Here is a 13,371-nt window from a genome sequence, read left to right as displayed (position 1 = left end):
AGGGAAAGGGCAGCCCACATGTCCGCCTGCGCTTGCTTCTTCTGGTTGCTCTCTGAGGGTATTGCCAGCAAATTCCATCAGCAGTTTACAGGTGGCTCCTGGGGTTAGGCGAGAGGGCTCTAGCGGGGCTCAGGCCAAGGGCCTTGTGATCACCCTGGTCCAACATGCTGGGCATGGCTCAAGCCTGTATCTTTTCTCCAGCTGGAGGCCTCATTTCCTGACTGGGCCTGAAGCCCCCTCTGCTGGTAGCCTGCCTCCACTGCATCCTAGGGAGGCCCAATTGTAGCCGCTGGGCACCTGCACCCATAGAAGGTAAGCCACGTAACTTCCAGTTTCTTTTTCTTAGCTCTCGAAAATGATGGCGATAGAAATTAAAACACACACACACACACACACACACACACACACACACACACCATCAACAACAAAAAACAAGCAAATAAGCAAAAACGGAGAACTTGACTAACCCAGACTTTGTCACATTGATTTTTTTTAAATCTTTTTTTTTTTTTTTTTAAGATAGATTGTCTCTAAGTGACCCAGGCTGGCCTGCTTCAGCCTCCTGAGCTCTGGGGTTATAGGCATGGCCCACCTATATTAATCTGCGTCATTTTAGTCTCCTGGGTCTGGGAGGTGCGGTGAGGGTGGGGTGGAGTTACACAGCTGCCCCTTAGCAAGGCTGGACCGCCTGCTGTGTTTCGCTCAGCTCTGCTTCCTCTGTTGAGCTTCTAAGTTGGCTTCTTTCATTTTTATCTTTCTGAGATCCAACAGGAGCCTTGATTTTAGGAGTGCAGCCACTGCTCAGTGTTCTGGGAAAATTGGGCCAACTCGGCAAGCCTTTTCTATCACTAGTGAAAGATCTGTCTGTCGGACTCTTGGAAAGCAGAAAGGTCCTATTTCATAGTCCCTGGGGAGAGCTAGCAAATTCTTCCTATGTCTGCAACCTTGTCCCTCGGGACAGACTGCCTGCTTCCCTGCGACCCTGCTAACAGCCCACCAAAGCGACCAGACTGGAGCCTGGGCACACCCTCCTACACACAGATCCTGGGGCAGGCATGTGATCACCGAGTCACACTGTATAGAACAGGACCAGTGACGCCTGGGTGTAGAGGTGTGAAAGCCGCCACAGTTTTCCCCCTGGCTGGGTGAGAACAGTGGCCTCTACAGTAAGATTGTCACCACAACTTCTAAGTCGGGGACTTGTGGGAGCCGGCAGCTCTCTGGCCCTGTTCTCTGATTCCAACTGGCTTTGTGTACCTAGGACCACTCTGTGGACAGGCCTGACCTCTTGTGACAGCGTTTTTGCAAGCCAGGTGTCAGAAGTGCCTGTGGAGACCAGGAAAGGTCCCCTCTTCCTGTCAGGGCACCCCCACTGTCCAGTCCTGTTAGGATGGTTCCTTCCCATCTTTCTGTGCACAGGGCCTAGCCCTGATCAGCCCTGTGAGCCTAATTTTTGTGTCAGATTCAAATCCTCCTAGTGGCTCCAGAGCCCATGTCTTCTCCCGTGTCCTACCTAACCTGTCTGCAGAGCTCCCCACAAGGCTTAGCCTGTGGACTGTCCTTATCCTGTCCCACCTCTTGGGTAGCTGTCCTCGTCCGTCCGCTTTCCTAGTCTCTTTGGTGTTTGTACATCAGGAAAAAGTTGTAGGGTTTAGTGCCGCTGCATGCTGTGGTATATCCTCTGAGGAAAAGGGAGAAGAGGCCCGGTAGGGCACAGGACTCCTGTGGATGCCTGGAGCAGGGCTCTCATGCTCTGGACCTGGGCTCTCTGCTCTTAATGCTCTGGAAAGAAATCATCCCACCTTAGTGTCCCACCTGCTGGGGGACAGGGCTGCTGCCAACTGCTACGCAGTGGCAGGGTTGTCTGCCCCATTACAAAGGGCCTCCTGATCCTAATGTCACTATGAAAACTCTACTTTCTAAGTTTATAAATTATTTTTTTCATTTAATTTTTCTGTGTGTGTGTGGGTATTTCGTCTGCATGCATGTCCGTGCACCACCTGCATGCAGGCTAGACGAGGGTATTGGATTCCTTGGAGCTGAAATCGAACTCTGGTCATCTGGGAGAGAAACTAGTGTTCTTTTTTAAAAACAAACAAACAAATAAACTATCTTTTCTCATTTTACATACCAATCCCAGTTCCCACTCCCTCCGCTCTTCCCACTCCTTCTAACTCCCCCCCCCATCCCAACATCCATCTACTTCTCAGAGAGGCTAAGGCTTCCCCATGGGGAGTCAACAAAGTCTAGCACATTGCTTTGAGGCAAGACCAAGGTTCTCCCCACTATGTCTAAGTTGAGCAAGATATCCCTCCAAAGAGAATGGGTTCGAAAAAGGCAATACTAGCAGTAGGAATAAATTCTGGTCTCACTGCCAGTGGCTCCACAGTCTGCCCCAATCATACATCTGTCACCCACATTCAAGGGCCTAGTTTGGGCCTATGCTGGTTTCCTTGTTGTCAGACCTGAGTTTGTGGGCTCCCGTTAGTTCAGGTCAGTTGTTTCAGTGAGTAACCCACCCATCGCCTGTAACCTCAGAGAACAGAGCAAAGACGCCAGTGTTCTTTAACACTAAGGCCTCGCTCCAGCTCTTCTGTCCTGTTTCTCATCTGTTAAAGAATGCCTGCGAAACATTGAGTGAGCTGAAAGGCAGAGATGCAGCTCCACTCTGCCTCCATGGCTGACTTGCGACTCCACCTTCCAGTGCATGTCGGACATTCCGGCCAGAGTCAATTCCTGCACACTAACTCAATGTGAGTCACCAAGTGGAGTCGAGAGGCACTGTAAATGCAAAGACCATGTGTCTGAACGCTGGAGCGCCAGAGTCTGGTCCTTGGAAAGCAGAGGAAGGGGTAAGAGCTTCAGTGTTTCCCCTGGAACCTAGTTGGTAAGGGAGGCTTGACGGCAGTTCCCAAGACTCAGGTTCCTGGTGGGCTATCTACCTACATGTCTCTGTGCACCTGCCCAAACAGCTGGCCCATGAAGTCAGATCCAGGCCTGGGCCTCTACTTCTGGTGACAGCAAAGCTCATGTCCAAGGTGGGCAGAGGGGTAAGATTATGGAATGAGATGGCCCCAGTAAAACCTCTTTTGCAGTAGGACTGTGTCCTCCATGAAGGAGGTTGCTTATATCCAAAGAGAGGTTACCAAGTTCCCTGTAGGGCCTGGATCCACAGGGGTCAGGTTCATTTGTATTCTTTCTCCTGATCCATGTTCATCAGCATCTCTGTACTCAAGAAGAAGTCATTGCAGCTTCCCTCTCTTCTCAATGTCACTGTTTGTTTGTGTGTGGATGTGCCCCCCCCACGTGTGTGCACACACACATACATGTCCCATAGTTGCACTGACAGTCAGAGGATAGCTGGGGTGGAGGAGCCAGTTCTTTCCTTCTACCATATGGATCCCAAGGATGGGATTCAGGCTGTCACCTCTACCCCAAATCATCATGCTGGCCCTGCAGCTTTTCTTGGCCTGGCTTGTATTGGTGAGCAAAGTTACCTACAGTCCTGCATCATTTCCAGGTGGAATTTTGTGTGGGATGAAGATTAGAGTGTACCTGAGAGGAGCTTGGTTTTCAAAGCGCTGCTCAAAATCATCCTGGAACTGGGGCAGGGGATTCCTACCCATGGGACTTAAAGCCTTTGACACCAGAAGCTTTGGCACAATTCCCTGAGTGTCTAGTGAGGAGCAAGACTCCTTCCGGTAGCACAAGCCTGGTTGGAAAACCAGCATGCAGTAAGAAGAGAACACACTGCCGGTTCTGGTAATAAAGCCCCATCGATTCTTTCCTGCCCGTGAATGATGACCAGTTCATCAAGTCCACACTGAATAATGGCTTTGCATGGTGACAGCGGCGCTTTGTGTTAGCTCCAGCTGTGATATTATAAACAGCATCTAATTTATGGAGTGAATAAGCAGATGCCTTTGTGGGTAATGGGTCACCATGATCTAGACGGAGCCACACAATAGGTGTCCACATCGTGTCTGGCTGCAAATGCTAACGACCATCCCTGGGATGTGGTGCTGCTTGCAGGCCCAAGTTTTAATCAGTTGTTCAATATGATGATTAGATTCTGGATCTGGTTCCTGCAATAGCCAAGGGCTGTAAATCCCATGGAGCTTTACAGATGGAAGAAACCTCTGGGTGTGCTGAAGATTTGGGTGAATTCCAGATGAAACACTTTCCCTGGCTCCCTAGAGGTTGATGAACCCCATGAACCCCGGATGTTTTCCTGCATCCCCAGCTCAAGCTGCGTCTCGGCCTTGTTCCTGGGGCAGTAGACAGCTGGTGGGTGACTCCCTAACCTTGGCATAGCACAGATCCATGGCCTGCTCTCCCCTGCGGGTCTTCCACTGGTACCCTTCTGCCTGCCAAGCTCGGGACGCCACACAGAGCAGTGACTCCGGGACCTTAGATGAGAACAAGGAGACGAGAAACTGTGGTAAAGTCTGCAGTACTGCTGGAAGCATGGCAATGCAGCATGGAGCTGAAGGCACCAGAAACTTTGAAAATAATGGTGACATCATCCTTGATAGCTTAAACACATGAGCAGGATCACACTAGACACTGTAGTCCACAGGTAGCAATCAAAACGTGCCTACATGTTCAGTCTGTACTAAAATCTATCCACTTGTCTCTTTGGCTATTTCAGAAATAGTGTCTTTGTTGTCTCTGGTGACTCCCCAGAAGGGCGATGCTTTCACTCTACGTACTCTTTGCCAAGTGGAAGTGGCTGGATCTTACAGCATATGCCTATGGTCTCATCTACTTAGGCATCTGAAACAGGAGGAGCAGAAGGTTAAAGCTTACCTGGGCTACAGAATTAGTTCAAATCCAGCCTGGACAATGTAGTGAACCGCTCGTGGTGTTAGTCAGCATTCTGCAGAAGAGCAGAACGGACAGAATGAATATACAATACAGCGGGGACTTGTCGGGTGTGCTACGTGAAATGGGCTGGGTAGTCCAACAGTGGCTATCTGTATTTTAGGAAAAGAACCCATAGCTGCTTAGTCCACAGGCCACATGGTTTAGCAGTCCCAGTGTGGCACTGCAGGCTTTGGGCATGTATAGGTAGCCACTTTAGGAAGATGAAAGACTGGATTCCAGAGTCTACAAGAGACAGCAACAGGAGCTACAGCAACAGGACAGACGTAGTCACCAGCCACATCATGGTTTTCTCTTGGAACTATTTTTTTTAAAAAAGATTTATTTATTTATTATGTATGCAGTATTATGCCCACATATATCTCTATAGGTCAGAAGAGAGCACCATATCTCATTACAGATGGGTGTGAGCCACCATGTGGTTGCTGGGAATTGAACTCAGGACCTCTGGAAGAACAGCTAGTGAGTTCTCTTAACCTCTGAGCCATCTCTCCAGCCCTCTTTGGGAACTTTTCTATCTGGGCCCTATAGGCAAGGAAGGTCTTTCTCCCTCACAGAATTCTTCCTGGAAATACCTTCCCAGACCCACCTAGAAGCAGACTTTTAGTTGATCCAGGATTCAATCAATTTGACAAGATTAACCATCATACTTACCTTAAAATAAAAATAAAAGTAATTTAAAGGGGTCTGGGGACATAGCTCCAATGGTAGAGTACTTGCACAAGCCTCCAGGAGCATTCTACACACCCACAATTAGTGGATTGGTTAAGGATCCAGGAGAGAAGAGGGAGGCCACAACACATGATGCTAAGTGTCTCAGGATATTAGTCCATGGCATTTCTAAAGGACACTTTTGATGAAACTTTGTCCATTTGCAAAGGCTTCATGAAAACACAACAGGTTCCATAGCACATAAGTTCACCTAGACGCAGTTCTGGACGATTGGATGTCTGAGAGCAGGGTGCCAGCACCCGGTGAGGCTTTAGGATTGTGAACAACATAGCCCAAGGACAAAGCAGAGCCCGAAACGGAGATAAGGGTCAAGCCTTCCAGGAGGAACTCACTCCTGATACCCCACTTCCTCGCTATTTAACTGGCTCTGGCAATGCACTGATAACGGCACAAGGGTCGTGTTGGGACATCCATGAAATGTAACGAGACATAGACCTAGGGCTTCGTGAGAGAGCCACTTAGAAAGCAAAACAAATCAACTGATCTAGAAGGAGCCCCCCAGCCCCGGCTGTCACAGATATCTGACTGCAGCCATCCAGGGCTAATTCCCCTTGTAAAGCGGTTGTGATCTCAGGGCCAAGTTTCAAATTAGGAGCTCAAGACAATGATACATTTCAGGACACAAACTCACACTCCAGGACCACGCCTCACCAAAGCAGCAACAATGATAACCTCCATATGGCGATTCAGCAAGTTCCCCTTTTCTCCTTTATGCTTTTCTAAACACGTGTGACAAGCTGCACATAGGTTTGTTGTCAGAGAGAAAGAAGCAAAGTGATTATTCAAGAGTTTACCTGGTAAAGTCCCCAGAATTCTTTTTAAAAATGATTAATTAATTTGTTGGGAGTGGGGTCATGTAAGTGCCACAGCGAGTATGTGAAGGTCAGAGGACAACTTGCAGGAGTTGGTTGTCTCCCTCCCCAGATGGGACCCAGGACAGAACTCAGGTCATTAGCCGAGGTAGCAGGTGCCTCTACCTTTGAGCCCTCTCACTAGCCCCAGAATTTTTTTTTTTAAAAAAAAATCTACAAAACCCACACAATATGTATAGTGGCATTTCATTTGTATTTTAGTAAATAAAGCTTGTCTGGGGACTGGGAAAATAAAACAGTCACACTGGCCAGCTTTACAGACCAGGCAACAACGAAACACACTTTTAATCCCAGAAACCACAACAGTTGCCATAGAAACCGGGCAGTGCATGCTTTTAATCCCAGTGGTGCACAGCTTTAATCCCAGTCCTAGAGAGGATTATAAAACGGGAGGAGATAGTCTCAGTCTCATGCTGAGATTCCTGGAGGCAGGGTCACGATTTTCGGGTTGAGGTGGAGGTAAGAGCCAGTGACTGGCTGCTTAGCTTTTGGATTTTCAGACTGGACCCCCGTTTCTCTTTCTGAGTTTTATTTATCACTCTCAGGCATGGCTCTGCTATATCATACTCTGTAAGCATATGGTCAGGAGGGGATGGGTAGCCAGTAGCGTTTTGGACGTTTGGATTTGCATTGGAGTTGCGGCGGCCTAGTTCCTCCTGAGCCACATGGCAGAGGGTGTAATTGGAAATGAGACGGAGTCAGAGTCCCCCAGTCTCCTTTAAGGGCATATTCTCAATTATTAGAAGTTCCCCCACTAGGCCCCACCCCTAAACTTGCCCACTATCTCCCAATGGTGCTGGCAGCTAAGGCCTGACTACGCAGCCCTCTAGGAGATGCTGTCAGAGTTATCAGCTGTCGGCTTGATACAGCTAGGAAGAGAGCACTTCACCTGAAGAACTGCTTTCATTCGGTTGACCTTTAGGCATGTCTGTGAGGAGTTTTCTTAATTGCTAACTCATATAGAAAGGCCCAGCCCATGGTAGGCAGTACCATCCTCTGTAGAGGGCCTGGGTATGTCAGATAGTTGACAGTGGGCCTGGGAGCAAACGGAAGCAGTGATCCTCCATGGCCTTCACTCCAGTTCCCACATCTAGGTTCTTGCCCTAACTTTCCTCAGTGATTGAATGTAACCTATAACAAATAACCCTTTTCTCTCCAAGTTGCTTTTATAGGTGTTTTATCCTCAGCAGCCTAGAACTCTTACTCAAACCATAGCACCTATGCCTCAGATGGAAGTCATGCCAGGAGATTGTGTGTCTAAGAGTACCCATGCTTTCTAGCCATGACCTTTCAGTGAGTATATACACATCCAATGCATGTGCACAATCCATCCATGTGTGGAAGGGGTAGAAAGCCATGGTCTGTGTATGTGTACCAGTGCATGCTAGCCACCATCTGTGTGTGTGTGTGCTCCAGTACACACCAGCCATAATATAGCTATGTGTCTCCTGTTCATATCAGTGATGATCTGTCTGTGTGTAGATGTACATGGTTTGTGTGTGTGCACCATTTGTGCCAGCCACTGTGTGTCCCGCCATGCGTAGGGTGGTGACCTCACAGCTGACCAGCTGTTAGACTGTTGTTTTGCCTTGCTCCCTTCTTCCTTAGGATCCCGTGATTGTTTCTGGGCTCTGCAATGTGTTGTGTCCTCCTCTCATGAATCCTCACTGGAGGTGAGACTGGCCTTAGAGCAGAGACAGTTCTTGTCGCTTGATGTTGGGCTGGAATCTGCTGTGCCTTCCACATGCATGTGTTCTGAACGCTCAGTCCTCCGTGGGTACATTTGGGTGCTCTAGAACCTTTCGGATGTGAAGCCTGGATGATAGAAGTGAGTCACTTGGTGGTCTTTGAAGGGAATAGCTACCCCCGCTTCTGTTCCAGTGTGCTCAGCTTCTGTCGGCCACTGTAATGTCAACAGCCCTGTGTGCCGCTCTCCCTGCTGTGAACTCTGCCACCTTTCTCCTGCCAGATGGATGAAACTCTGAGACAAAGAAACCTTTCCTCCCCTTAGCTGTTTAGTCATAGTATGAGAATAGTTGGCACAGACTTGACAACTAACACTCGAGGTGTGGAGATATTTTGCTTATAACAAACAAAGTTTACCTGAAGATCAGATGAAGAGCTAGCCACACTAGTTAGCCATAGGAGCCAGGCAGTGGTAGTGCACACCTTTAATCCCAGCACTAGGGAGGGGGAGAAGGAGTGAGATGGCTGGGTGGAGAGAGGAATAGAAGATGGGAGGAGACAGGAGCTCAGTGCAGTCTGAGGATACAGTCTGAGGACAGGATCGCCCCTTTTGTCTGAGCATTGGTAGGGGTAAGAACTCTAGTGGCTGCTCTGCTCCTCGGATCCTTCAGATTTCACCCACTGATAGCTGACTCCGAGTTTTTATTATTGACTGATTAGAATTCGTGCTTCAAGAAGTACTTGGTTTCTTTGCACCTCCAGTTGAAGGTCAAAAAGAACCTTTTGATCCTGTGATGCTCAACTGCCTCTCCCATTCCTCCAAAGTCACTCCTGGAGCACAAAGGCCCAGCACCCGACAGAACAGGGCTAGCTGGCTCAGCCTGTGTGCCTTTGGCTGCCACGGCATTGCCAGTGCCCTGGCCCTGGCTGCTCACGTTTGCAGGACAGAATTCCTGCGCTCTCTGTTCACCTCACTACACTCCAGCCCTCCGGCAACTTATCTTCCTGCATATTTCCAGCCTGTGGTCTTTACTGAGCCTTTGATGTCATAAATCTCAAAATATCAAAAGAGGAATCAAGGACACAATATTTTAACTCATTCATTTATTCATTCACAAAATCAATATTTGTTAAGAAAGTCAAGTTGGATGCCACAGTAGAACAATGAACAAAGAAATTAACCAAGCAATCTCATTTATATAATACATCTTTGCAAAGCAGAATGCATGGCTCTGGAAAGGAAAGGAACAGGTTAAAAGTGTATGTTATAAAAGCAGTACAGGCTGAACTATCAGAAAATGCTCTTAGCAAGATGCCGCTCGAGCCAAGCTCAAGCGTCGAACATCCTGCTAGATAAAGGCATTTGTGGTGCTGTTTGATCATTTAGATGGAACGAACAGCAAAGCCCATTTAGGAGCCTCTAGGGTGCGCAGGACTGAAAGGAGCCAGCGTGGCGAAGTAGAGAGATCAGGGCCATCTTGCCAGGGGCCGTGGAGGCCGGTTAGAGAACTGGTATTTATTTTAGGCAATCAGAAGCCCTTGAAAAGCTTTAAACTGTGCTATGGGGAGCAGATATGCATTTAGGAATGACTATCACAGAGAGCATGTGAGGACCAGATTGGAAGAGAAGCCAACCCAGTCTGACAGGAGGTCACTGTAGGGCACCTAGAGGCAAGGACTAAGACAGCAGCAGCAGGTAGCGGAGAGTGGCTGGATTTGTGAGACTTTCGGATGGAGCTACTGCAGTCAGTGCTTTGGAAATGGGTTGGTTGGAACAGCATGAATAAAGGCAGTGGTAGAAACTTTTCAGTTTTCCTACTTGAGTGACCTCGAAACTCAAGTGTTGGTATAGAATTCCAGAAGCAGGCTCATAGGGCTGGCAGTGAGGGCTAGGGGAGAACACACATTGACTTTCGGATATGGTGGCTTTGAGGTTGCAATCGTCTGGTTGGGGCAAGAGTGCAAACAGAGGAGACCAGATAACACATTGCAGCATCAGGCCGGTGAGTGTTTGAGAACATCTGTGCTCTGCCATGTTTTCTGTTTCTTGATGGCTCTGCCGGATGCTGGGGTGCTCTCCCAGTATGACAAGCAGCAAGGGAGACAGAGCACCCTGGCACAGGTGGCAGGGGATGGAACTGGGTTGGTTGAGAGTGCTTTCCCAGAGGGAGCGAAGCCCTGGGGCCCAGTCCTGGCCCTGCAACTGGGCATGGCGGCATATACCTGTAAACCCAGTGCCCTGGAAATAGAGGCAGGAGGATCAGAAGCTCATCGCTACCCGCTCTTACAAATAGAACTTGAAGCGAGCCTTGGATACATGAGAACCTTGTCTCTAAAATAAATGAATTTAAAAATAAAGATATCTTCAAAATATAGTTATAGTGTGCTCTCTAGAAACCCCAGAGAATACATGTGACCCTATAGCATGTAGATAGTCTAGGGTTGTTTAATGAACCTGTAATGAATTAGGTATTAAATTCTTAAACCAAATACAGCGATACAAACCTAGAGTCTCAGCTTCATGAGAGGCAGGGGCAGTGGGTCTCTTGGCCGCAGCGTTAGCCTGGGCAACATAGTGAGACCTCCTCTCAAAAACAAAGGAAAAAGTTTTGAAAAAGGATGAGGTACTGTAGTAATAAGGGCAGCGGGGCTGCATCCCCAGCCCCCCAGCCGCCCGCCCGGCTAGCTTATGCCCCGAAATAATTACATGGACACTGTATTCTTTTAAACACCGCTTGGCCCATTCTCTTCTAGGCTAATTCTCACATATTAATTTAACCCATTTCTAATCATCTGTGTATGGCACCCCAAGGTGCGCTTACCGGGGAGATTCTAGCCTATGTCCATCCTGGGTCGGAGCTTCATCCTGGGAGCAGGGCATGGCGTCTCTCTCTGAGGCGTCTACTCCCGAGAGAACTGTGGAGTCTCTGAGCTCACTTCCTCTTCCTCCCAGCGTTCTGTTCTGTTTACTCCTCCCACCTATCCTCTAACCAATAAAATGGGCCAGGGCAGTGCCTTTATTAGCCAATGACCTTCCTCCATCAAGGTACCACCTGCCCTGGCTGTGGAGCAATAATGAGTCTGGAACCTAATAACAGGAGGAAGTTCTGTGTGGTGTTCAGGAAGAATCTTAATCTGTCCCTGTCGCTTTCTTGAGTCAGAATAGAATCTTCCAGAAGCTTGACAAGTTGTTCTAAATCTTAGAGGCAAGATTTTAGTTCATTGTGGCCTCCCCCATGTTCTTACAGCAGTGGGATGGTACTTGGAGCCTGGCTTATGACGGCCAGTACCAGACTACCGAGCGACACCCTCTCTCAGGTCTTCTCCGGTAGCTTTCACCTCAATATCTTTAGCTAAAGAGACTGAAAAGTGAGAGGGACACAAACGGTCTCATTGGAGCAACTCTGTCCTCTTTATTAAAATCCACATGTGCTTCCCCAGGGCGCATAGACACCCTGGCCTCAGCAAGCTGCTTCCAGTCCTCACCCGGCACCCATTCCCTCCTGGGAACTGCCTCAGACTTCCCAGTTGCACCATTTGCTATTCTAAACACTAGCCGCTAAACCAACTTGTGAGGGGGAAACTGACCAGAGGCCCATCAACTTCTTCAGCTCCTTTCTGCCCCCACTGCCTTTCTCAGACATTGTGAGCAGCTTCACAGATAGTTACACATCTTGAGAGACCATGTGCACACGCTTTAAGCTTGTATTTCGGAGGCATCTTTCCATGTATGGACAGGGGCAGCATGCCTGCCTGTTCCAGCAGCTCTGCAGTGGTCTGGTATGGGAGCAGCTCCGGGCTTGCTTAGTCATTACGGGACTGCTGTGTTTGGGTGGCGTCCAGCACCTGGCTATCATAAATAGCACTTCTGCCTCCTCTCCATGGCTTTTCCATTCATCCTCAGCTGCTTTGCTGGTCCACTGTTTCCTGGGAATAGTCTCTCCTGTCCAAAAGTAGGGATGGGATGCCGTTGGAGATTTTGTTTCCTTCTCACTTCCCCCAGGGGTGCTGAGCCCATAAAGAGCTTTATAATGAAAGCAGACATTGACAGAGAGCTCCTCTATGAGGCAGGCTCCGGTGAGCATCCTGTTATCACATGACTGCACTGAGCCCAGCTATCCACAGTGGACCCAAGTGGAAGGCAGAGGCTGCCACTTCTTCCTGGAATGAAGCAGGTCAGAACTCTCTTTCGGGGCTCCTGTTACAGGCTGGTGTGCCTAAACGGCGTTCATTGTTTGTGGCCAGCCCCAGGAGCCCACACTTCTCCTGAACTTGGTGTGCCTGAGACAGCCTGTGTTGGGCTCACCTCCCACAACCATGCATTTCCATCCAGGCTCCTAGAGTCCCAGATAAAATATTCAAAATAGGAGACAGGTTCTCCCTTTGACTCATACCCAATGAGGGAAAAGGGGGAGGCAGGAAGGATGTGGACTTCCGCTCATGCGGCCCTCCACACGTGAAGGATTTTAGTGGAAGGGGCCTGCAGATGTGACCCTACTAAAGAAGCTTTGAGGGCCAGCTTCAAATGTCTCTGTGGTGACAAGAGCTGGCAGTGTGACAGCTGGAAAGAAGAAAGGACAGAACTGAGGCTGGCTCTCTCTCCAAGTTCCCACTGAGAGCTGGCTAGGCAGGTCTGCCTGGGCTCTGGGCAGCTGCAGCAGCTGAATTGGTCCTCTGTCATCACCTGCTCCATCCTCGAGTAGAAAAGCGCACAGCCTCTGTGCCTCCCGCTCCCTCAACCAGCCGGGTGGGGTCCTAATGGCCAATTTCCACCTTGGCGGGAAAGGAGACTGGGAGACCAGAGCTGGAAAGGCATTTCATGCGGCACCTGGTCTGACCACCTGGCTCCAGACGGGTGCAGACCAGTGTTCCCTCACAGGTGAGGGCTGCTGAGGTCACCGAGGCTCCAAAGCAGCTCAGTGGTGAGAAAAAAACCACACTTCTCTCTCATAAGTTGCTTGCCGAGCGTTCCCAGGCATATAACCTGGGCGAGCCCTTCAAGACAACCCAACCACTGTCGACCAGCTTGTAATACAGAATCATTTTTCTTTCTGCGATAACAGTGCGCTCTCATTTTACACAAGAATAAAAAAGGACTATAGGAAGAATATCAAAGGAGGAAAATGAAAACATATGTTATCTCTCCTTGAAAAGAACAGAGAACCAACACTTTGGTTTATTTTGTAGTCTTTTTATG

This window comes from Microtus oregoni, unplaced genomic scaffold (genome assembly GCF_018167655.1).
Source record: "Microtus oregoni isolate MIOR12 unplaced genomic scaffold, Mior012 000070F_ref0000104, whole genome shotgun sequence".
Classification (NCBI taxonomy): domain Eukaryota; kingdom Metazoa; phylum Chordata; class Mammalia; order Rodentia; family Cricetidae; genus Microtus; species Microtus oregoni.
Note: the sequence above shows the minus strand (reverse complement) of the source record.